The 27,671-nt window shown below is 38.3% G+C and overlaps 1 pseudogene; it reads right to left on the bottom strand.

Annotated features, from left to right (window-relative positions):
* Positions 1-5,535: 5,535 nt before the first annotated feature.
* The window catches only part of LOC100348413 (GPN-loop GTPase 3-like), a 123,709-nt pseudogene continuing 101,573 nt past the window's right edge, over positions 5,536-27,671 (bottom strand).

The following is a 27,671-nucleotide window of genomic DNA, read 5'->3' as shown; positions in this document are numbered from 1 at the left end:
GTGCTTGGGCCATCCTCCACTGCACTCCCTGGCCACAGCAGAGAGCTGGCCTGGAAGAGGGGCAACTGGGACAGAATCCGGCGCCCCAAGCGGGACTAGAACCCAGTGGGCCGGCACTGCAAGGCGGAGGCCACGGCCTAACATTTAGGTTTTTAATCCATGCTGAGTCAGATTTATTTGATGAAAGATAGAGATCTTTTGAATTTGGTTTTCCCAACATCACTTATTGAAATGGACTGCATCGTACCAATGCATATTCTTAGTACCTTGATCAAAGATTGGGTGGCAGTAGATGCATGTGTTAACTTGCAAATTCCATATCTAATAAGTATTTTTTTTATCTTCTGATATTCAGTTTGAAAAGTCCCTGTAGTATATGTTGTTAGGACAGGTCAGGTGGTGATGAATTCTCTATTTTATTGGCCTGGCAATGTTTTTATCTCTCCTTCATATCTAAATGATAGCTTTGCAGGGTACAGTATTCTTGGTTGGTAGTTTTTTTCCTCTTAAGTACCATGAAAATTTTATCCCACATTAACTAAAGTCTGTAGTCAGGCAAATTGGAACACCCTTTATTATATGTTATTTTTTTCTATTATTTTTTTGCTTTGAGAATCCTCTCTTTAACTCTAATCATTGAGAGCTTATTAATAATAAAACTTGGAGTAGTTCTGTTTTAATTGAATCTGACCTTTCTGTGTCAAGATAGTTGTAGTTTTCTTTAGGTGTGAAGTTTTTTTGGTATTATCTCTTTGAATATTTTCTACCTATTTCACCTTCTCAAGTCCATCTTAAATCTCTGTAATTTGGATGTCTTCTTTTTATGTTGTTGTTCCAAAAGTTTTATATGCTTTTCTATTCTACTTACTCTTTTTTTCTTATTCTCTGACTTATATTTTCAAATAACCTTTGAACTCAGTAAGTTTTTCTTCTTATCTGTTATAGTGAATAATTGTTTATCTGTGTTTTTCCTGAATCTCATTGAGCTTCCAAAACAACTGTTTGAATTCTGCATTTTAGAATTTGCACATATCAGTTTCTATCTGACCATTTCTGAGTCTTTATTTTGTTCCTTAGATGAGGTTATGGTTCCCTGAAAGTTCTTGGTATCTATTGATTTGCAACATCATCTGCACATTGAAAGATTAGGAGTTTTTTCCATCTTTGAAAATGACTGTATGTGCCTGCCTTTCCAAAAGTCTAAGTCATCTGCTTATATTCTCTGAGCTGTGAACACTTCTACTTCAGCACTGAATGGTGGTCTAAACTAAGATGCACTAGAAGTTTTCTGCTGGTGTGTTGTCACTGTTTCTGCACTAGAGGATACTCCTATACCCCTATGCCAGATGTGCCCCCAATCCAGTTGGTGAGTTGTTCAGAAGAAATAGTGGCTCCAGCTATGAGTGCTGACTGGAGAGGCCTGTGGGCTCTATCTGCTGCTCAGTCACAACATCAATCCTGCAGTTGAGATCGAGGGCAAAATTCTGCACTGATTTTCACACTCTACTCCCCAGAGGGTATAGTCTTGCTCTGCTGTCTTTCAAAATTGGGGAAAAGTGGTGAAGGAAACTCCTCGCTTGTTGCTAGGTAGGGTCCACCAGTACAGTCTGTAGGGGTTGGCCTGCAGATATGGACCACGTCACTCTCTTCAGTCCTCAGTTTTTCCATGACAGGCCTTCTACTAGATTCCAAGTCTCATGTCTTGACTTCTCTCTCTTTCCCCTACTTAAGAGGCATGGAGTTGCACAGTTGAAGTTAGGGGATGAGGTCATACGGCAAATCTTTCCTTCCTGCCTTCTTCAGTGTGTTTTATTATTATACTAAGATTAGGCACACTACACTCTCAACTGGCTTCCTTTCATCTTATAAAGATGGCTTGACACATGAATAGTTGTTCAAGTTGGTGTTGCTGTGAAGGGTTGGTCACTGGAGCATCTTAGTTGGCCACTTTCTTGCTCCACATTCTATCTTATTCTAATGAGAGAGAATTATTTTTATTTAGCCATAAAACAAAACTTACCAGCGCTTCAGGAATCAAATAATGTCTTCAATTAAAAATATTATAAATGTAAATAAGATAACAATGTTTGAATATGTGACACATAATAGATTTCCCACACTCTCATCATATAATTTATGACACTAATACATTTTGATTATTGTAATTTTCTCCTCCCTCTAAGATTTTATTAGAAACCTATCTTCCCAGGAATTGAGACAGAAAGCACTTTCATTTTTATCAATTCTTTGTTGTGATTTTGGAGCCAAAGGAGAGAGACCTTGTGTATTTTCAGATAGCCACTGTAGGCATCTCCCGGAATATAAATGTAAACAGTGAGGCTGTGCTGAACCCTCCTCTGTTCTTCCTCCTCCTCCCATCACTTTATTGTTCGGGAGCCCCCAGCAGCCAAGAATACCTACTGTTACAGCAGAAGAAAAATGGACTGTTAAAATTGGGTTTTACACCTACACACAGCTGTCTGCTTGTTTTTAATACCCATGGTTTTGATCCTGAATAACAGAAATAAAAGAATACCTGAGGTAAGTAAATGCTAATATTTAATGTATTTAAGATTATAAGAATATAGGCTTGGAACATATTAATAACTCCACTTAAGCACCAACATTGCATTAAGCATTATTGATAGTTCTATTATTTTTGGTGTATTGACTCTATATATACATATGTACATATATACATATATATATATGCTTATGAATTAGAATAGAAGAACAAAATGAGAAGGAAATCTTCTTATCTTTCCTTTACCTCTGCATTTGACATAGAGACTGAGTATAGAACACAGAAAAGGCATATATAGTGAATAATGACAGCACCAAACCACTCTGCTAAGAATTTCACTGTCAAGTCATTCACACATTTGAGTACTCTTGGATATTTTTCAAAGGAGTGCCTTTAAACTTTATGCACTCATGTATTATTGGTGTTCAATATTTTTTGATGAGCCTAAGAATAAGCTACTCGTGGGCAAGATTCACAGACCAGATAATTTAAAGAAAAGGGAAGTTGAAGAATATGAAAGTAAGTAGGAGTAGTAGGGCCGAAAGGGTATCCTGTGCTGAACAGAAAGGAATACAAGTGTCTCTAAGTCCAGGCACAGCATAGACATTACAGTGTCTGTAAATATTGATGGATAAACACATGGCAGTTTTGTTTCACAGCTTGTCTTAAACTGTTCTCTTGGCTAATGACCTATTGACCATTAAAGTTCAATGGAACATAACTGATGAGGAAGACTGTGAACAAACCACTTCCGTTTAATGAATCCCCTGCTGATTTTGCTGATGATCTTTCTCCCACAAAGTGTCCTCCTCAACATGATAGGGAAAATACGGAATAATGAATTTTGCATAGCATCTGTTAAACTTGCCAGCTACTTACCATATTTTTTCCTCTTAATTGCCAAGTCTTTTTTTTTTTTAAAAATGGAGATTAACTAGTTATTACTAATTTATAGAATAGCTTTATCCATTCTTTTAAGTGTGATTTGCATTGACTAAAATAAGACGGGGTTCATCATTTTTCTGGTGTAACTCTCCTCTTTAATAGCTATTGAGATCAAAGCATGCTCAGTGAATGTGATTTTAGGTTTCTGAAAATGAACATATTTGAAACATATCCTAAAATTCTTGGCTATATTGATGCATTTGGAAGTATCTCTTATTCTTATGCATTTTATATTCTGTAGAAAATTTCAGAAGCATGTTACAAAGAAAGAACACAGTTAATCTACATGTTTAAAACATTTTCCAAGCATTTTTGAAATGCATTAAACCATTGCTTGCCAGTATGCTTGCTCTTAGTTATAAGTTGCACACAATTAAGTGTGACATCATTTTTGGATTTTAGCTACATTTATCTTTATGGTTTGATAACATAGAATTGTCATATGAACATGTAGACATAATTTTTCCTTTTTTTTTTTTTGACAGGCAGAGTGGATAGTGAGAGAGAGAGACAGAGAGAAAGGTCTTCCTTTGCCGTTGGTTCACCCTCCAATGGCTGCCGTGGCCGGCGCGCTGTGGCCGGCACACCGCGCTGATCTGAAGCCAGGAGCCAGGTGCTTCTCCTGGTCTCCCATGGGGTGCAGGGCCCAAGCACTTGGGCCATCCTCTACTGCCTTCCCGGGCCACAGCAGAGATCTGGCCTGGAAGAGGGGCAACCAGGAAAGAATCCGGCGCCCCGACCAGGACTAGAACCCGGTGTGCAGTCGCCACTAGGTGGAGGATTAGCCTACTGAGCCGCGGTGCCGGCCAATTTTATCTTTTTTTTTAAAAAAAAGCTAAGATAAAAGTAATTGCAGTTTTGGAGGAATGACATGCAAGTTTATCTACTATAATCATAAATAGTAAGTTTAAAATACATTGTTGGGATTACTATAATATCTTCTCACTCATACACCAATTGTTATTACACATAAAATACAATGGAGGCATAATAACTATTTCTCAATAGTTCAGTTACACAATTTTGTTATTCTCTATCCCCCTCACCATTATGAAAATAGCTGTGGATTTTCATGCAGTTTATGAAGGAAACATGACTGCATGTGCAATACTGATGGGCATGCTTGAGATAATACCTAAACAGTACTTTTTTCATTTCAGAAATTGTAGTTTTCATCCACAGACATTGATTTGGATCTTTCTTGTGAATCCTATATTTTAGTCAACTTTTTTATATATAAAATGCAGTTATGTTAATTACTTATTTTATACATTATTTATACATTATGCTTATACATAATGTAACTTATTCTACACATTAATATTTTTTAAACTTTTAATTTGTATAAGTTTATTTTTTAACACTTTACTTCAGAATAGTTTTAAATTTACCCATAAATGTGTGAAATATTAATAAAGGTATGCCCACATACCCCTCACATCACCAACTATTATCATTTCTTACTTATTAGTATATTATTATAGTATATTCACAATTCTGTGTGATCATTGAGCTTTTACAACTTTTCAGTGATTGTTTCTAAGTTTTACAGAATTTCCTCACGTGCACACACTGATCAGTACTCTGCTAACCATGAAAGGAGGAATGAAGATCCCTAGGCTCTTTCCCTGTGAAGTCCTCTCTTCTGTGGTACTCTAGGCTGTGTACTCCAGCCTGTTAACTAACCTGTGTACTCCAGCCCGTGTACTCCAGCCTGTGTATTTCAGCCTGTGTACTCCAGCCTGTGTTCTCTAGCCCGTGTACTCCAGCCTGTGTACTCCAGCCTGTGTACTCCAACCTGTGTCCTCCAGCCTGTGTACTAGCCTGTGTACTCCAGCCCGTGTACTCCAGCCTGTGTACTGCAGCCTGTGTACTCCAGCCTGTGTACTCCAGCCTGTGTACTGTAGCCCGTGTACTCCAGCCTGTGTACTGTAGCCCGTGTCCTCCAGCCTGTGTACTCTAGCCCGTGTACTCTAGCCTGTGTCCTCCAGCCTGTGTACTCCAGCCTGTGTACTCTAGCCTGTGTACTCTAGCCTGGCTGTATCAGCCATCCTCCAGTTTCAGCTTTAGCTCACCAGCTCTGGATGTCTTTCAGGTTCTGGTCCTCTTTCCCCCTCTATGTTGTCACCTGAAATTCTCTGAGGAAACATATTAATCCAATCTGTGAGTTCACAAATTTCTTTCTCATGTCACAGGGAACACTTCCTTTGGTTACCTAACTTCAAATATCTTAAAAGCTGTTATTCCATATATTTTGGTAAAGTGGGTTTTTTTTTTGTTTGAAGCAGCAGGGTAACTGTAATCTCTATACCTCCATGTTATATATAAGCTGAAATCTTATACCATATTTCCTTGTCATATATATATAGTATATATATTCTAAATCTCAATAAATACCATGATTTCTTTACTCAATTCTTCAACCACTAAATTGCTACTTTTGCTGACAGTGTTATTAGTTTTTCCTTGCAATTTGGCTTCACTTGTAAGCCATCAGCTGATCCATGTGCCTCATACCTCAGGTGTGTACCTTGAAAGAGTAATGTATTCAAGCATTCCCCATATACACATCTCCACATATTTCTCCAGTGTAGCACGGCTACCGTTTCATCCACACCAATGAAAGTCCCCCAGCCCTTGCTATTAGTGACTTAAATATAGTAACAAGTGATTCACACTTTATGATCTATCAGATTCCTTTGCCATATTTGATATTTTTGACCACTCATAATACCATCTTAACAAAAATAAAACTTTTGGGATGACTATAAAATAATTTAATACATCAAAAATTATAACTTGTGACAACTATTTACATATCAACAACTTTTAAAGGAACAGACTAAAGTATGTTTGTACTTTTCAAACTAAAGATATTTTTAGAGATCTCTACTGCTTGTTCACTCCGCAATGCCCACAGAGAATGGAACTGGGCTGGGATTGAAGCTGGGACCCAAAAACAGAATCCAGACCTCTCATACAGATGGCGGGAACTCATTGCTGTCTCCCAGGGTCTACATATGAGAAAATTAGAGTTAAAAAACCAGAGTTTGGCATCAAACCCAGATACTCTAATATTGTAAGTAGGTATCTTACTTCTAAAGATTGGTTTATTTATAAGAAAGGCAGAATGACAGAGAGAGGGTGGAGAGAGAGAGAGAATTGACAGAGAAGAGAGATCTGTCTGCTGGTTCACTTCTCAAATGGCTACAACGGCTAAGTCTGGGTTGGGCTGAACTCACAAGCCAGGAACTCCGTCTTGCTCTGCCACATAAGTGGCAGGGGCCCAAGGACTTTGGCCATCTTCTGCTGCCTTCCTAGGCACACTGGATCAAGAGCAGTGTACCTAGGACTTGAACCAGCACCCCATATGGGATGCAGGCCCTGCAGGCAGCAGCTAAATTGACTGTAACACAATACTGGCCCAGGAATTTGAGTGTCTTAACTAACATCTTAACTGCGTCAAAGCGCTGGACCCTAAGATTTCTTTTCTCAATACACTGTATGACTGCATTTATATGAAGTCCAAGAGCCTGCAGAGTTACCTAAGGCAATAAGAATATGTTGTGTTTAACTCAGATGGGAATGTAGATTGACTAGAATGGGCATGAGGAAACCTCCTGGCATGATAGCATAATTGAATAACACCAAAGTAACCAAGGGTATCATCTGAATCTTTTCATTTTCCTACAAATATTGGTTTTCTCTCCTTACTTAATATGTTCTATTCTGGCTTTCTTATTGGCCTTAAAAGAGAAGGCAATTAGGGGAATTTAAAAATCAGTTGATCTTGTCTAAACCTATGCAATTCTTTTCTTTTTTCATTTTGAGAGCACATTTGGACTCTATAAACACAGTGGAAATAATAATTTTGTTTGGTTTGTTGCAGATATAAAGGAACACCACTTAAATATTTCTATTATTCATCCTTTGATCATTAGCAATATTTAAATTAAAAAGTCTTTCAGTGATGATTTCTCTTGGGAATCATTTGAAATTAAACAATAGCACACAACTTTGCTCCTTTCAGAAAGAGAAAATCTACCTGTATTAACTTGTGACATTCTATATTTGTGGTTTTGAAAATTGAAATAAGAAATGAAATGTGTTGAAGTTTCACATTTGCTGTTTCAAATTCATGTAATTAAATCAATAAATTCAAAGCAAAGGTAAAGAAGGTAGTAATGAGTTTGCTCATAGTAATATAAACTAATCATGTTGGGGAAGGAATGTGCAGAAACCGAAGTGACTCAACAACTCTAATTAAGGCAATAGTGAGAAATGCAGTTATCGGCAGGACGCCTGATGTCCTAATTTTCATCCCTTTCCCACTTTTGAAGTAGCTTTACCAGATGAGTTGCCCTTTTCAGTGCTCAATGTTTATTTTATAAACTCTGATGATTAACACTTAACATGCAAGTGAAGAATCATCATAACAAACAAGTCATTCAACCACCAATGTCTGATTGCATGAGTGTGCTTCACACTGAACTGAATGATATATTGCTATGTCATGGCACATATGAAAGTTCTAATAGACAATATTCTGATGCTAATTCTAAATTCTCTGTGATTGTGTTAGGTAGCTGTAGTTCAATGCCCAAAGTGGTCATATGAAACTGTGCCACAGTTAAAAACTACAATATTTCCAAGAGGAAATATTCCTTATTCCTTAGTAGAAGAAATGCTAAGTAATCATTTGTTTATGGACATAATTTCACTATTTTATAAATTTTTAAAGAATATTTTATTTACTTGAAAGATATAATGACAGAAAAAGGGAGATAGAGAGAGAGAGAGAGAGAGAGGGAGAGAGGGAGGAGAGAGATATCAAGATCTTCTATCCTCTAGTTCACTCTCCAAATGGCGGCAATAGCTAGAGTTGGGCCAGGCTAGAGCTAAGATCCAGGAAGTCCATCCAGGTCCTCTATGTGGGTGCCAAGTGCCCAAGAACCTGAGTCGTGTTTCTCTGTTTTCCTAGGTGCATTTGCAGGGAGCTGGATCAAAAGCAGAGCAGCTAGGACTCCATCCAGCCACACCACCAGCCCCTTACTATTTTTCAAAAGGTGCTATTGTTGAAGGCTGATCACTTTAGGCCTGTTTCTAGAAGTCTATTCCAGTGCAGGGAAACAGGAAAAGAGATTAAAAACTGGCCAAGGATCCTTGGCTGATGGTTCCTGGAAGTAAAAAGGAGTGTTTTTGAAGTCCTCCACTCTAACCTCCATGCTGAGGTACACTTGCCACACAGTATTGAAAGAGCCCCATTACCCATCTACCATCATTAGCACATCTAAACTGCCTCCAGATGGGACCCCTATCTTTAAGTTTATGTGTTTAGAAGCTTTTTTTTTATCTTTTTTTTCCTCCTGGAATAAGAGTTTAATTGTTTTTTTTTTTTTTTTTCCTAAAACGGGGGTAGAAGCAATATGGATAAAGGGTTTGTCTCACACTATGACTTTTTTTTTAATATCATAAGAAAATGCAATTTAACATAACAGATATCAGAATTGAATAAAAACTACAGCTAGGAAGAATTTTATAACTTCCTCTTGTTTATAGTTCTTGAATGTCTTTGTTTTTCCTTGCAGTGTTAGTTTGTTTTTTCTTGCTAGTGATTTAAAGTAAATCTTTAAATCTAGCTTGCTTGTTTTTTCTTGCAGTGATTTAAAGTAAGCTTTTAGGGACTAGGGGGCTGAGTACCTTTCTGTGGAGACCAAAGGAGCGTGGGACTTGTGATCTACAGCCCGTCGGGAAGCAGTACACTCAGAATAACATAAAAGGTGGGCGATTAACTTCGCTTTCTTCCTAGGAGAATTCATTTGTTCAACCTTATATCACAGCAGCAAGTTTAATTCTTAGTACCCTGTGAGAAATAATTGTGCTCACAAAATACCAAGTCTCCATTTAGATGTGCTAATGCTGGAATGTCCAAGCATTCTAAACACAAAGGTAGAAAACATAATTTTTCCTTTTCTTCCAAAAATGTGGTGTTTACCTTGAAGGGAAGGAATAAGAGAATGATACAAAGAAAGCCTTTTTTTAAAACTGTATTACAATAGATAGAACTTGGAGAAGGAATGTTTTCAAAGTCCTCCACGCTAACCGCCATGCTGAGGTACACATTTCTATCTGTAGTGTAGCTCTGTTGGATCCCAGGCAGCCAGCATGGAAAGGACACTTTCTAGTTCATTGTACTTTTATGCCATTTTCTCCTTGATTACACAAACCTAAGAAAGATAAACTTTAAACACACATGAAAATATGGAAGATAATAAAAGTTTCCCATCAACAAACCCGAAATAAGTATTTTAAGTAGTCCAACTATCATTCATATATGTGCTTACATCAATACATGTCTGAAAACAATGCCTGAAAATTGAGTAACACACAGTGAAATTTGACTACCATTAGTAAATAGTTATGATGATTCCAACAAAATTTTAAATTACTGGATTATACGGACTGAATGGATGTATCACTCTTTATGGAAAGGTTCCTGTTTTTAGACAGTTACGTTTATGTTATGTGTGGTCAATACTTTTATGCATTCATCCCTGTCCATCAAAGAATCTCTCTCTAAATGTATGGAAGTGCACATTCCTGATGAAAACACAAGGCATTTTCTTTTTTCTTAAAAGATTTATTATTTGTTTTACTTGAAAGTCAGAGTTACACAGAGAGAAGAGGAGACGCAGAGAGAGGGAGAGGTCTTCCATCTGATGGTTCAATCCCCAGATGGCTGCAATGGCTGGAGCTGTATGGATCCGAAGCCAGGAGCCAGGAGCTTCTTCCAGGTCTCCCACGTGGGTGCAGGGGCCCAAGGACTTGGGCCATCCTCCACTGCTTTCCCAGGCCATAGCAGAGAGCTGGATTGGAAGAGGAGCAGTCGGGACTAGAATTGGTGCCCTTAGGGGATGCCAGCGCTTCCGGCCAGGGTGTTAACCCGCTGTGCCACAGCACAAAACATTTTCAAAGCTCATAACTTAGAATGTTAGATTTGTCTCTAAACATGAGATGCATGCTACTTTTGTCCAAGCAGCGGAGTGATCACATTTATTTCCCTAGAAAATGCTGAACATTATCCATTGAAAAGAAATGCTTTTAATATTTGACAAGTAAAAACAGAATATACTCATACATTTGTGTTGTGGTGCTTTGCTTTTCCTTTTATATTTCTTTTTCAGTTATTGGTCACATATTTTCCTTATTTCATTTTTTTTTTCTAAACAGGCTAATGTCATTTAAAAATCTGGTGGAGGGGCAGATGTTGGACCTAGCTAACTGTTAGGTCACCAGCTGGGACTTTCTACTTTAGAATGTCTGGGTTCATGTCTCAGCTGTGGCCTGGCTTTGGAGAGTGAACCAGTGGATGGGATATCTATCTACTTATCATCAGTCTATCTATCTATCTATCTATCTATCTATCTATCTATCTATTTATCAACTATCTGTATCTCTTTTACTATCCCTCTTGCTGTGTATTTCTCTGCCTCTCAAATGGATAAAAATACATAAATAAAAATTTTAACAGTTGGTAGATATCAAAGACTTTCTTTATGTACAAAAGTTTTTATTTTTATAGCTTTTATTTTTATTTTTAAGTTTAAAAAATTAGAAATTTGTTAAGTTTTGGGGCAACCATTTTGATACAGCAGGTTAAGCCACACTCTGCAATACCAACATCCCCTAATGGGCACTGGTTTGAGTCTTGGAGGCTTCACTTCCCATCCAGCTCCCTGCTGCTGTGCCTGGGAAGCAGCAGCAGATGGCCCAAATACTTGGATACATGGATACCTGGTTAAAACTCCTGTCTCCCGGCTTCAGCCTGGCCCAGTTCTGGCCACTGTGGCCATTTGGGGAAGTTAACAAGCACATGGAAATCTCTCTCCCTCCCTGTTTCTGCCTGTCTCTGCTTTTCAAATAGACAAAAAAAATCTTTAAAAAAGGAAATTTGTAAATGTTATGTATCCAGATTATCTGTATGTAGTTTACAGAGAACACACATACACATACTGATTGAAAAGGTCAAATAAAAGTGGTGGTTAGTATCTTTAAAGTCTTACTATATTTCTAAGGTAATAAATTTTACTACATCATTGTGCAGGATTTATTTCTCCTTGGGTTATTTCAAAGGTAAAGCAAGGAGCAGATTGCCCAATCAGTGCATTAAAAATTAGATCTCACTGACTCGCAAGCTTTACTGAGGGTCAGTCATTCTCCAGAATTCAAATCATTGCAAAGTCAGGGCAGAGGCCAGGATATTAAAGATCATCAATGCCTGTGCCTAGGACACTAAATTCTCTGACACTGACTAACATGTGAAGTCTCTGAGCAGTAACTGCTAGTTTATGGGCACAGCTTCTTTTAGTCTTTCAGGTTGCTATAACAAAATTCCATAAAACAAGGATCTGATACACAGTAAAATCTTATCTCTCTCAGCTCTTGAGACTAAGAAGTCCAAGACGAAATCAGTAAATTCAGTGTTGGGTAAAAGTTGCTTTAGAGCAGTCCACCCACTAGGACTCTCAGTGGCAAGGTTTCAGGAATTTTGACCACATCATCTTACTCATTGCTCTGCAGCCATGGGAGAGAATTTGGGAGTGGTCCCTCTCTCAGTTGATCCTTGAAATAATTGCAATTTCTTCTTTACCATATCTTTCCCAGAGACCCTGGGCCAAGAGAAATCAGCTAAGTTGTGAGCACATTCTGATTCACAGACACTAGGAGGTAATAAAACTGTGCTGTATTAAGTGTCTAAGTTTTGGTGCAATTTGGTGCATAATATTAGATTACCAATATATATTTTGGTCCCTGGAAGTAGAATGTTGCCATAATGTGTATGAGAGTAGGGCTGTGCATTAGGTACAGTGGTTAAGCCCCTACTTAGGATGCTTCCATCTCATATTTTTTTATAAAGATTTATTTTATTTATTTGAAAGAGTTACAGAGAGAGGTAGAGACAGAGAGAGAGGTCTTCCATCTGCTGGTTCACTCCCCAGATGGCCACAATGGCCGGAGCTGTGCCGATCCGAAGCCAGGAACTAGGAGCTTCTTCCGGGTCTCCCACGTGGGTGCAGAGGCCCAAGGACTTGGGCCATCTTCTACTGGTATCCCAGGCCATAGCAGAGAGCTGGATTGGAAGAGGAGCAGTCAGGACTAGAACCAGCACCCATATGGGATGCCAGTGCTTCAAGCCAGGGATTTAACCCACTGCGCCACAGCACCGGCCCTGCTTCCACCTCATATAAGACTGCCTGGTTCGGATCCCAGCTCCTCTGATTCTGACTCAGCTTCCTGCTAATATGCAACCTGGGAGGCAGCAGGTGATGGCTCAGGCGCTTGGATCCCTACCACCACCAGGAGAGTCACCTGGACTGAGTCCCTGGCTTTCAGCTTCAGCCTGGCGCATCCCTGTTTGTGGTGGGTTTTAAAGAATGCAGCAACAGTTGAAAGATCGCTCTTTCTGCCTTCCAAATAAAATGAAAGTAAAATTTAAAAATTTAAACTAAAATCAAAGCCAATAGGAGAGTAGCAAAAAGAGGGAGGGAAAGAGAGAGAGGGAGAAAAAGAGAGAGAGAGAGAAAAAGAGAGCACCCAGGGGAGTGGCATTACATCCAGGAAGTGGGCGGAGGCCGAAGTTATTTTGAGGAATTTGAGAGAGAAGTCTAAATGGCCTTGCAGAGATTCGTAGTAGAAATCTGGATCTTGAGAGTGCTGATGGTGAGAGTTTAAAAAGAACAAATGTGACACCACTAGACACTGGAGGAAGGGAGAATTCTTGTAATATAGTGGCAGAAAATTCAGACCTTAGTATTTGTTTAGATCTAACAAAATAGCTGATTCTTCCTTTACAACCCTAAGCAATTTTTATTCTTCTATTTGTCTTCTCTCCTTATGTTGCTTTCATTCTGGGACTCAAGGTGATGTGGGTCATTGACAGTCATGAGGAACCAGAGCGAATGGGAAGACAGTGGCCCTTCAAACTCCTGCTGGAAAGTCATACTGTTCACTTCTGCTCACATTTCATTGAGCAAAGAAGGCAAATGATGTGTCAAGCAACATGTGTGGGAATGAGGAGACAGAATCCTCCCTCGCACTCCAAAAGGGAGAGTAGGATATTGATAAATGAATGGCTCTAATGAATACAGCACTGAGACTTTAAATTAGTGCACTCTTAGATCACATAAGATAGACCATAGAAAGCAAGCCTTTAGAAATGCCTGGTCTTACTCCAAACACAATTTATGAAAGATCAATAGATATTAATAGAAATGAGTGCTGGAGATATAAATTCTCATTGCCCATAAATTCTAGCCAAGGCAGTAAAAAAATGTGCAGTATATGGAAGGACTCTTTGAACTGCCATCTTATTTGGGTGAGCTAACTTTTTCAGGGGTTAGAGTAACACATTCTGCAATAAGATGGACTTTGTATACCAATGGATATGATCTGAACCAGAATCAGACGACCATGCTGAATGGAGCCAAACCAATCATTGTCTGTGGCCATCCATTGTGTTTACCCCAAATAGGCAAGTGACAATGCTAATTCAATCAATAATGAAAGGGAATAAATAATTAAGCCCGTTGTTTGCCTTTTGGCTTTTGAGGGCTTATTGTATGTTTATAAGGAAACATTCTCACACATATCTTCTTTCCTCTGCTTTTTTACCTTTTATTCTTGCTAGAAGATATCAGAGCTTAACACTCAGAGACAGGAATAGTATACAATCACTGGAAAATTTGTCATTTTCTAGGAAGTAAGTTCTATACAAAATGGTCAAACCACTCAAATACTAGTTGAAGTAAATTTCTTAAAGAAATAGATTTTTGGATAAGATAATAACTTTCAAGAAAAAAAGGAGTTCCAAATAATGAAAAGACAAGCAAGTTACCCCAGTAGGACTGTCCTTGAGAATAAAAATTCAAGCAGGGGCTGGCGCTGTGGCATAGTGGGCTAAGAAGAGGGCCAAGTTTCCACTGCATATGAGCACCAGTTTGAGCCCTAGCTGCTCCTCTTCCAAATCAGCTCTGTGTTAATGGCTTGAGAAAGCAGTGGAAGATGGCCTAAGTGCTTGGGCCCCTACACATATGTAGGAGACCCAGAAGAAGCTCCTGGTTCCTGGCTTTGGATCAGCCCAACTCTGGCCACTGTGGCTCTTTGGGGAGTGGAACAGTTGATAGAAGACCTTTCTCTCTGTCTCTCCTTCTCTCTAAGTATAATGCTACCTCTCAAATAAATAAATAGCTAAAACAAAAACAAAAACAAAAAACAAGGATTCAAGCAATACATGTTGAAGGAAAAATTTTTTTAAAGATTTATTTATGGCCAGCGCCGCGGCTCAATAGGCTAATCCTCCACCTGTGGCGCCGGCACCCAGGGTTCTAGTCCCAGTCGGGGCACTGGATTCTGTCCTGCTTGCTCCTCTTCCAGTCCAGCTCTCTGCTGTGGCCCTGGAGTGCAGTGGAGGATGGCCCAAGTGCTTGGGCCCTATACCCACATGGAAGACCAGGAGAAGCACCTGGCTCCTGGCTTCGGATCAGTGCAGTGCACCAGCTGGCCCCCATTAGAGGAAGGGCAGGCAGGGCGTTTGAAGTGCAGATACTGGGCTGCACCTGGAAGGTTATCAGGCAGAAGGGGCGGGGACTCCCACCTGGCAGGTTATCGGGTAGGAGGGGGCAGGGCAGGATGCAGATACTGGGCTGCCCCTGAAACATTATCTGGATGACTTTGAGATGCAGATGCATATGCTGGACATAGATGTCTTCTCTTTAGGCCTTTATGTCACACACACATAAGCTCATATCTGACTTCCTACCTAACACAACAGCCAGAGCTGCACCGATCCGAAGCCAGGAGCCAGGAGCTTCTTCTGGTTCTCCTACATGAGTGCAAGGGTCCAAGGAATTGGGCCATCTTCTACTGCTTTCCCGGACTGCAGCAGAGAGCTGGATTGGAAGTGGAGCAGCCAGGACTTGAACCAGCGCCCATATGGGATGCTGGCACTGCAGGAAGCTGCTTTACCCTCTACACCATAGCACCAGCCCCCTGAAGGAGAATTTAAAGAAATTTAAACTATTCAGTAATAAGCGACTTAAATAGTTTTGAAGTAGCACTTAATGGCGCATGTAAGGATCTAAGCCCATCCATATTGTAATATTTTAGTGTTTTAAATAATTTATTTTCAAAGTCTTCTAAAGGTATTGGTCTGGAATGTTAAATCAGACTCTCGCTATATCACAATCTGATTCAGTGTAGTTAAAACAAAAAACTAGAAACCAGGAGACTAAATCTATGTTGTATCCAGTGAACCACAGGTAATTTTTTCTAGTGCATAGCTTTTCTAGTGCCATAGCAGAGAGCTGGATCAGAAGTGGAGCAGCCAGAACTCGAACCAGTGCCCATGTGGGAAGCCGGCACGGCATGTGGCAGTTTTACCCCTTATGCCACTGTGCCGGCCCCGGACGACCTGCTTCTTTCCATGATTGAGTGTCTGACTACTGATTAGACCCAGAAATATTTCTATATTCTCTCATTTTCTTTCAGATTTTTCCTTGGCATCCGCCTTTGCATCATCCTGCTCTCCAGATGGTGGCTCCCTGCCTGTGAACTATGGCTCAAATATTCCAATATTAACTTTTCTAGATCTTTCCCATAATATATACCCTTATCCACAGTGTTTTATTGAACTCACTCTAGGCTTTGCGGCTTCTATGGCATGCCTGTCTGGAGATATTATTTCACTTCAAAGGCCTAAATCAATCTCTTTCCCATTTGCTGCCTCTAACATCCAATTTTCACACCCCCACAGAGCAAAAGATCAAATCAATGATTTTACCATCTTTGTATTTTTTCTTTACCTTGAATTTTCTATCAATATGCTTTTAATGTTCCCAAAGTGTCAATGGAACCTTGGTTAACTTTCCTACATTATCTGTCTAGTGTAATTCACTCTATTATTCAGAAAGCAACCTTTCCTAAATTTATATTTTCATGTTTTATAATCTGCACTTTCTATACATTCCTTAGCTAAATTAAAAATTGAATGCAGTAATATGTTCTTAAAAGCCTGAGATATTTTTTAAAAAAATGTAATTAATTCATTTTAACTTTTTTATAGTAGACAAAGGCAATGTTTTTGTGGATTCATGGTTTATGTCTTACCATAGTATCTTTTAACACTAAGAGAAATTTTAATTTTACTGTTAGGAAGATTTTAAAAATGGCTTTTATGCATCTGATTTGGTTGTCAAATTTTGATACAATATTGTCCCTGTTTTAACATGAATTGTCTGCTTTTTCATGGAGAAGGATTTATGGAATGATTCAATATTGTTTATTAATTCCTTATGCTAAGTTCCTTAATAGGAACAGTCGCCAGGAGCCCTTTTCACAGACCATCCTGGGCCCATTTTTCTTGCACTTGTGCTTGAACCTAAGAATACCCAGGAATTTTTTTGTACTTTTGTTAACAGATCCAATCCCTGAATTCCTGAAGAAACCATGAGCTGTGGTTCATTACAGGAGATGTGATCTATTATTTTCTTTTCTTTTTTTTTTTTTTTTTTTTTTTTTTTGACAGGCAGAGTGGACAGTGAGAGAGAGACAGAGAGAAAGGTCTTCCTTTTTCCATTGGTTCACCCCACAATGGCCGCTGCGGCCATGCTGATCTGAATCCAGGAGCCAGGTGCTTCTCCTGGTCTCTCATGGGGTGCAGGGCCAAGGACCTGGGACATCCTCCACTGCACTCCCGGGCCACAGCAGAGAGCTGGACTGGAAAAGGGGCAACTGGGACAGAATCCGGTGCCCCGACCTTGACCAGAACCCGGTGTGCCGGTGCCGCAGGCAGAGGATTAGCCTAGTGAGCCGCGGCGCTGGCCAATCTATTATTTTCAGTAGCTATACTTAAAGAAATCTATAGTTTACAATGGGAAAAACTCTTCCTTACTCTTAGCCTAGAAATTTTGTTGGAAACAAGATAAACATCATGTTCCTAAGTTACATTTAAAAGACAAAATTCAGCCAACAGGATACATTTTTATAAAATGTTATAGCTCAGATCTTCTAAGGGAGCAAATATATTGTGCCTTTTTTTCCCCCTCCTAATGCTACAGGATGCTTACTCTTTGGTCTAGTTCAATATCTTAAATAAATGTATGCTTAGTTCAAACAATAAGTCTTGAAAGTTATTTCCTGGCATAATTTTTAGATTGCATCCCAAATCCCTCTGTCTTTATGTTAAACCTCATTCCCATTTATAGGCAGGACAGTAAGATTGATGTCATTATTTAAACAGAAACAAAAAGGATCTGTTGGTGGTTGCAAATAACGTTGGTGCAAATCCTCTGTCGTGGCTCTGAGTGATGAGTGCTGTGCAGATAAGAGGTTGCAAGCACCTGGAGGCATCCTTTAGGGAGCAATTGCAGGGGACTACAGCAGTGCCCTCAGACAGATAGCATTCCTTAAGGGAAGATCATTGACAGCAAGTCGCACCTCCACGTAATTTATGACCAAGGCGAATAAAGTGGTACTGGATCTTCTACATTTCTCTGTCTTCAAAGGGGAAAATGTCTTATTCATTTAACAATAGAATGAAAGATGGAAGGGGAGGAGTAGAGGGTATGATGACAACCTTCAGGGTAAATGTATGAGTTTATGGTGGCTGATTAACTGGGAGAATAATCATCATGAACTTGACTAGTGCTTTGCTGATTTGCTAACAGAAATTTTAAAAATATTAACAAAAAACAGCAAGTAAGGTGGATGTTATAGTTAGAAAGTTACCCTAATGCAGTGAAACTTTTATTTGGTGAAACTTTAACAAATCCATGATGGTTTTAGGCTAGTTTCTTTAAAAAAGTAGGAAAGAACATTACCATATAATTTTTCCCTATTTTTAGAGAGACATTTGGGATGATATTATATAATGTGTGTGAAATTTTTGTGTTAACATAGAATAATTCAAGTCCTACAAATTACAAATGAGCTTTTTAAATACTACTTGTTGATTTCTTGAGATTATGACAGTTTTTGTCTGCACTTACTTACTTACTGGTAGGCAACTTTCAAGTGGGTTGATTTAAATACTCTTGGATTAGCATCATAAATACTTTAATTGGTCTCCTTTTCGTCTAATAACATAAATAACATTTGAAAACAGTGTTTAACAGTGTAGGCATATAACAGTACATTAATTTTCCTTTTAATATAATTTTAATATCTGAAATTCAGTGATTCTTTTTTAAAAATTAGCCATACAAAGGAACAGATTTCATATATTTAATATATACAGATTTAGGGACATAATAATACTTCCCACTTCACTCCCACTCTGCCTCTTCCTTCCTTTCTGATTTTTCTTTTCGTTTTTGCAATGACATACTTCCATTTTTTAAAGATTGATTTTTATTTATTTGAAAGGAAGAATTACAGAGAGAGGTAGAGACAAAGAGAGAGAGAAATCTTCTGTCTGCTGGTTTACTCTCTAAATGGCTGCGATGACCATGGCTGGACGAGGCCTAAGCCAGGAGCTTCTTCCAGGTCTCCCACGTGGGAGCAGGGGCCCAAGCATTTGCGCCATTCACTGCTGCTTTCCCAGGCATGTTACCAGGGAGCCGGATCAGAAGTGGAGCAGCCGGGACTGGAACCAGGACCCATAAGGGATTTTGGCGCTGCAGGATGGGCTTTAACTCACTGCCCCACAGAGCTGGCCCCTGCAATGATGTACTGTCAATTTACTTTATAATCTTAAACTTAATCCTCCATGAGATAAAGGATCCAACAAGTAGGAAGTAAAAAGACCACTGTTCCTCAATAGTATAGACAAGGACTATAAAAACAATCAAATCTCAAGATGTCAATATCAATCATATACATCACATTTTTTTTACTCTGTATACTAGTTACCACAATTGAGGGAAAACATATATTTGTCATTTGGAGACAGGCTTATTTCACTAGGAATAATTCATTCCAGTTGTATATATTTGGTTGTGAAAGACAGAATTTCATTCTTTTTTATGGCTCAGTAGTGTTCCATCAGGTATACATACCATGATTTCTTTCTTTTTTTTATATATATTTTTTATTTTTTTTTATTTTTTGACAGACAGAGTGGACAGTGAGAGAGAGAGACAGAGAGAGAAAGGTCTTCCTTTGCCGTTGGTTCACCCTCCAATGGCCGCCGCTGCAGCCGGCGCACCACGCTGATCCGATGGCAGGAGCCAGGAGCCAGGTGCTTTTCCTGGTCTCCCATGGGGTGCAGGGCCCAAGCACCTGGGCCATCCTCCACTGCACTCCCTGGCCATAGCAGAGAGCTGGCCTGGAAGAGGGGCAACCGGGACAGAATCCGGCGCCCCGACCGGGACTAGAACCCGGTGTGCCGGCGCTGCAAGGTGGAGGATTAGCCTATTGAGCCACGGCGCCGGCCCATACCATGATTTCTTTATCCCATCATCAGTTGATGGATATCTAGATTGACTCCATACCTTAGCTATTGTGAATTGATCTGCTATAAACACTGGGGTACAAATCTCTTTCTCATTTGCTTTCATTTACTTCGAGTAAATTTCTAAGAGTGAAATGTCTGGATAATATGATATGTCTATGGCTTTCCTTCTTTTTAATCTGACAAATTAAGGTCAACCACGCTCTCATTTCATTCTGCTAAGTTTTTTTTTTTTTAACCTTTACTACTGCTAATATTTACTGATAAGTTCATTTCTGGTTAGTACACAAGAAAAACCTATGATAGCAGATTGTATTATATTCAGCATAACACTGATTTGCATACGTGCCATAATTGCCCCAAATAATCATAATTAGACTAACAGAGGGCACATCCCTAAAAGTCTGCTTTATACATTACATATTTTTACTCTATATATTAGTTACCACAAATAAGAGAAAAATATATTTGCATTTTTGGGACTGGTTTATTTCAGTAAGCACAATCATCTCTAGTTGTATTCATTTTGTTGTGAACGACAGGATTTTCTTCTTTTTTTTAGTGATTTCTTTACATGTTTCTTTTTCACATAATAAATTCTAGTATTTTAGAAAATAGTAGTATGTTACTAGACATAATGTTTCTCTGAATTTGTATTATAGTATAAAACACCTACAGAGGGAGAAATATTGATAGTAGGTATAAAACAAATGGCATCTACATATTGGGACTTGACTTTGCATTAAGAAAGCAATCTTCATATGGAATCACAAAGACCCAGAATAGCCAAAGCAACCCTGAACAACAAAAAGTAAGCTGGAGGCATCACAATACCTGACTTCAAAGCATGCTACAAAGATATAGTAATTAAAACTCCATGGTACTGCCATAAAAACTGATAAGCAGATCACTGGAGTAAAACAGAGCCCAGAAATTATTCCACATATGTACAGCCACTGATTGTTGATGAAAGTGGTCAGACCCTACATCAGAGGAAAGACAATCCCTTCAACAAATGGTGGTGGCAAAAGTGAATGTATATATGTAGAAGAATGAAATCAGATCCATACCTCTCACAATGCAAAAAAATCAACTCAAGATAAATCAGACACCTAAGTCTAAGGCCTGAAGTTATGAATTTGCTGGAAGAAATTGTAGGAGAAACACTCCAAGGCATGGTGTAGGTGGTGACTTCATGGACAAGTGTAGGTGGTGACTTCATGGACAAGACCCTAAAAACACAGGAAACTAAGGTAAAATGAAACAAATGGGATTATTTCAAACTCAGAAGCTTTTCCACAGCAAAGGAAGCCATCAATAGAAAGGAGAGACATCCAACATAATGGGAAAAATATTTGCAACCTACCTATCTGCCAAAAGATTAATATCCTGAACATATCAGCACTTTTAAAACCTCAACGATAACAACAAAAACAACCAACCAATCCAGTTGAGAAATGGGTAAAGAACTTCAATAGACAATTCTCAAAAGAAAAAATACAAATGGCCTACAAATATTTGAAGAAATGCTCAACATCACTAGCCTTCAGGGAAATGTGAACCAAAGCCACAGTGAAGTATCACCTCACCCCTGTTAGAATAGCTACAATTCAAAACACAAAACACAGAGAGTAACAAATGCTGGTGAGGTTGTGGACAAAGGGGAATACTTATACACTATTGATGGGAATGTACGTTAGTGCAACCACTGTGAAAACAGTGTGGAGATTTCTTAAACAGCTAGAAATAGATTTGCCATATGATCCAGCAATCCCACTACTGGGTATATACCCAAAAGACTTGAATACAATGTATCAAAGAGACACCTGTACCACCAGGTTCACAGTAGCAATGTACATAGCAGCCAAGCTTTAGAATCAACCAGGGTGTCCATCATCGGATGAATGGATAAAGAAAATGTGGTATACATACACAATGGAATATTTTTCAGCTATAAAAAAAAGAATGAAATGCTACCATTTGCAGCAAAATGGACACAACTGGAGGATATCATGTTGAATGAAATAAACCAGACTCAGACAGACAAATATCACATGTTATTCCTCATTAGCAGGAGCTAATATATATATATATATATAAACACAAACAAAAAAAGAAAAAAAAAGATAGAAATGCCTGTGTGTATCAGTATTGCTGCACATATACCTTTGTAAAACTATGTTTTATGCCTTAGTGAAGCCAATGGTTAAGACTGTTATACTACCATAGTTTTAATGATCTGTGATTACTTTAAAATCTACCGTATATGGACGAAATGGTCATTTTTCCATTCAATTATTGTTAATGGCCATTGTCTATATTCCCACTAAACTAGGACCATTTTGCTTTTTATTTGTTAAACTTCTTATCCAATGATGTACTAGGCCATTTTACTGTAATCTAAATTTAAAATATGTTACCTCAAAAACAAAACAAAAAAAATTGAAAGAAAAGGAAAAGGATGAGGGTGGGAAGCAGAGGGAGGGAGGGAGGGAGGGAGGGAGGAGGAAATATCATTAGGTTCTTAGAATTGTATCTGCAAATCACATTGAAAATGTCAAAAACTAACAAAACATTAAAGAACCAAATTTTAAAAAGAGAAAGAAAAAAACACAAATGAGACGCCATGAAATGAATTATGTTTTCTAAAAATGCATGTATTGATGACCTAACTCAGTATTACTATGTTTGGAGATAGGGCTGAGGAGGTCATTAAAGTTAAATTAAGTCATGAGATTGGAGCCCTAATCACCTAAGATTAGTGTCTTTATGGAAAGAGACATCTAGGAGCTTGCTCTTTCTCTTTTAGCATGAAGAACAGCCAAGGAATCAGCCTGTGTGGAGAGAAACACATGTCTGCTGTTGAATCCACTTGGACTATGTATGGTATGCTGCCATGGCAACTTGAGCAGGGAAAGACATTGAAATTGAAGCATTCAAAGGAATGCTTCAAGTAAAAGTATTTGTGAGAAGTTGAAATCACAGAATTAAAAATAATGCATATTCTCCTTAAATGTGGGAGCTAAGCTTAAAAACGAAAAATCAGAAAAACAAAACAAAAACATGCCTGTGATGCCTGTGTGTATCCATTTTCCTGCAAATATGGTGTTTTTGTCAAACTTTGTTTTATGTCTTTGTCAAACAAGTAGTTAAGATTGATAAATAGTACCATGGTTTTAATGAGCTATGACTTTTAAAATTTATTGTCTAGCCTTTGCTTAGACTTGTTGAACTGGTTTATTTTTGTTTGTTTCTTTTTGTTTTTTACTTATTTATTTATTTACTTATTTATAAATAAACTATTTAGTGGACCATTAAACCTTTGACTATAATGTAAATTGAAAATAGTTATCTCGAATAATTAAAAAATTCTAAAGAATTTGAAATAAAGATTTCTTCACTTTATTGTGCATTAATAAATTTTCTCAACACTTGTTCTCATTAGAAGGAGGTGAACTATCTTCAGAATGTTTTTCAACAACTCTAAAAATAATTGCTTTTGTTTTTAAAAAAGATTTATGTTATTTATTGAAAGACAGACTGAGAGAGAAAGAGAAAGAGAAAGAGAGAGAGAGAATCTTCCATCTGGTGTTTTGTTCAAATTGCTGCAAACCGTGTGCCAGCAAAACCTATGATCCTGGGACTCCATCTGAGTCACCCATGCAGGTTGCGGGAGCCCTAGCACTTCGGCCATCTTCCACTGTTTTCCCAGGTGCATTAGCAGGGAGCTACATCAAAAGCAGAGTGTGCTGGAACTCCAACTGCTGCTCAACTGGTGCTCACACTGCAGGCACATTGGCCCTGATAATGCTCTAAATATGTCGTATTTCAAGGTAAGTATTAACCCTATTCTGCAATTTTTTCTTAAATTTCATCCTTTGAATTTTACAGAGAATTCTGCATTCTACATTCAGAGAATCAACTTATCAAGAAATCCTGAGTTTAAATTTTTAGAATAACTCTTGATGCCTGACTACTTTGCTATTCTCTTTGGCCAATTGTGGTGAATATGAGAATAAATCAGTATATTCTAATGAAATCGTGGTTCTGATGTAGGCAGGGAGTTAGCAAGAGCACGAGGAGCTGAGGTTTGATTGCACTGCTCCGGTGCCCTGCCTGACTTACTGTAGCCCCTCACTGCTTGCGGCCTGACAGCACAGCTAACCCATGTTCAGGCCCCAGCCAGTCGGCGTGTCTACTGATCTGCATGACAGCGCAGCATGGGCCACCTGACAGCCAGGTCTGCAACACCCAACGTTCTTTCCATGCGCCATCAACTTCCCCCACTTCCCTGTAGTGGAATCAGCGACTTCCACAGTGTTGCAAACTTAGAAACAGGAGCAGTTGGAATTATCCAATGTGGTTACAGACTGTGTCCCCACAGTGACCTTATAATAAAATGACCATGACCAACAGTCCCACTCCTATCATGCACCCAACATCAGAACAGTTCTGAGATTTCCAAAAAAGGGGCATGCTAATAAGCAATTCTCAAACTCCACCCCTTCTGAATATTCAAAACCCCACCCGAGACAGCCTCTTCTTCACCTCCAGAGTGTTTAAACCTATGGCCCCAAACCTTATGGTCTGCAACACTATTCTCTCTCAAGCTTGCTCACATTTGTTCCTTAAGTATGTACTTTGTTTCAGTCAAATAAATCCTGATTCTCTGCTCACATTTATCTACAGCTCCCTCTTGAATTCCTCCCTGCATTTGAGAAAAGAACCCGGACCACGCTAGCCAGGGGTCACCCCACAGCAGTTCAAGATGTCAAATGTTAACAGGATCTTTTTTGGGGGCATAGGTACCTTAAGAGCACAAGAAACCATTTCACTGAGAAACCAATTATTTTTTCAATTATATACATAATATATAGAAATGTTATTTATATTAAATAAATATATAAATCTAAATAAAATAAAAATAAAGCCACATATAAATAATATATATTATATAAAATATTATATTTTATATGTTTTAGAAATAATACATAAAGAAAATAGAACAATATATATTCCATAATAATTACCAAGCACTTATGGCATTGTTTGACAAAAAAACAGAACAACACTGCTGACAAATGTCATTTTAAGAGTCCACTAATGGGCTTCCCTTAGAAACTGGCTTCTTTCAACTTGATCAGCCGTGTCTTTCCTAAAGATTTAAACATGGCCCTTTAAAGCTTAAAATCAAAACCAGGAGGCACAGCATAAATCACTGAAATGCAAGTTCTTGTAAATTGCATATCAATGTTTTTAAAAAATGACATGATTATACCCTCCACAATAGCTGTTTCCATTTTCCTCTGGGCATCTCTCCCCTCCTTTGGCTTATGCCCAGTTACTCAATGAAATATATATGAATCTGCTTGTAAGGACGAAGATTTATTTTAGGCAGGAAAGAAAGAGTAAAACAGATTAGGATGTCATAGTTTAGATCTATGTGTTAGGAAATTTGAAGGGTACTTTTCTTCTTACTTTACCACAATCTGACCTAATTGTTCCATTCAATGAGTGTGTCAAAACAATGGTCCCATATATTGCTGAGTTCTATGCACCTAACACTTCATATCGATTCTTATTCTTCAGAAATGTTATTAGGTTGATACTAATAATACCATAATTTCTGAGACTTAGAACAAGTTGTATAACATTTTCTCAGTTTCTGTGCTTGTGAAGAGTGAGGTTACAGGTAATATCACGTCTTTCTAGCCCCAATGTCCATGTAAACTTTCTTTTTTTATATGAACTTCATTTAGAAACTGACTTCTTCACTAATGTCAGCCTGATATTAGCAAGTATTTAGTAGCCAGATAAGCAGATCCTTGGGAATGTGACAAATCACACACATAGAACACATAGTTTAGGTAAAAACTAACAAAAATTCTCTCATTTACACTGTCATTTTCATTTCAAAAATTTCCTAACTTACATGCAGCGTGATTAGTCAACTTAGTTATCAACATGGATTCTAGGGAAACTGACTTGGCCCCTGAGGATGAAGTGGGTTAAATCCGGGGAACAGTTTCAAGCTCCTAGTTAGCAAGGGTCTGAGATAAAAGTATCAGATTTCCCAGTAGATGGCAGCAAAAGGAAAACACATGAAAGCCACATGCCAGAATCTGGACAATTGGGTAGAACTAAAATCACACAGGTAACAGATATAACTTCAAAGTAGCATGAAACTGGAGACACTAATCACCAGACAATTTGACTATTGAATAGGACATGGAATAAAACAAATAGGAAAACGGGGTAGTAAATATTGACCAAACTAGGGAAGCAGGCAAAGATCAGATCTGAGGGTGGCTAGAGTTACCAAAGTAAATACAACATTTAGAAGCAGGTCAGAAACTACATGACTAGAAATTATGCCACGGAGTTAGAGGCTATAACTGGTTAAATAACACCTGCCATAGCAGGAACGAGGTGGTAACCGGATGCACATAAGAACACACAATCCATACTTACCTTCCTCTCTTTAATTATCCTGTGGGTTAATCTCTACATGTTCCCAACACTCTAACCTAAGGCATTTTTACCTGTAGACTATAGACCATGAATAAAATTTGCAACCTTTATTTTCATTCATTTCTGCTTGTGTAGTGCAACGCTGTTGCTTCAACTCTTTGGGCCTTTCCTTCTCTTCTCATTGACTTTGATTTCTGTTTTCACTCGCCTCCCTTTGCACCAGTTTCTCCATATAGTCCTGTCATTGTCTTATGCTGCAGTGTCACTGATCATGGCAACAGGCCATTTGAGCAGTAGCTAGATGGCCCAGTGATCCTGTAATTGTTGCCAGCTGGTAGGAAAAGGATGGATGCAATGCACACTTCCATGTTCTTCAAATATTGTTTTCTGATTTCATGCAGATGGAACTGGGTTGTATCTATTATTTAGGGGTATGCTTTGTATTACATTGCAGGCATCTCGCCCAGAGAATCTGGAGATGAACTATCCAAACAAGATAAAAATCTTACATTCTTAGTCTTATATTATGCATATTATGCGGAGGGGATAAACAAAAAGGAAGCAATAAAAAGATAAACACCCACTTTGATATCACCTTAATATTTTTCTGTGTCACTATTTTAAGGATTCTGCTACTAAGTACTTCAGAATGATAAACACATGATTTATCAGAGTACTGATCTAATCCTAATAAGGTGTGCATAAAGTATATCACAAAGTAAGGTAATCAATCAAAGTGAACTTCATCAGGCTCCACATTTTCCGCAGCAGTAGTGTCTTTTGTTTGTTTCTGGATGGGCTCCAAACTTGTCCATAACACCCACTAGAAATAGATCAAATTTTGAATTTAATAAGTTTAATGTTTCCAAACAATTTTTGAATATTTAACTTGGAAATGTATATGAAAAATCCTAGAGGTCATAGATAACACATTTTGAAAATATAATGATTAACATACATCATTCTTCATGATCAAATTAAGTCTTTAATTTTTTAAACTTCGTTTTAATTTCCATTTGCAGTATGAAAATAATAACCTATCTAGAAGCAATGGCCGTTATTGTAATTAAATACCACAGAAGCCACAGCAAATGAATAGTTTTTTTTTATGTTCCAACAAATATTTATTTATAGAGTTAGAGAACAGGTTGATTTTGGTTTATAGACTGTAGTTTCTGTTTGTTTGTTTGTTTGTTTTGACAGGCAGAGTGGACAGTGAGAGAGAGAGACAGAGAGAAAGGTCTTCCTTGTCCATTGGTTCACCCCGCAATGGCTGCTGCGACC

This window comes from Oryctolagus cuniculus, chromosome 8 (assembly GCF_964237555.1).
Source record: "Oryctolagus cuniculus chromosome 8, mOryCun1.1, whole genome shotgun sequence".
NCBI lineage: Eukaryota > Metazoa > Chordata > Mammalia > Lagomorpha > Leporidae > Oryctolagus > Oryctolagus cuniculus.
This window is presented reverse-complemented; position numbering and strand designations above follow the sequence as displayed.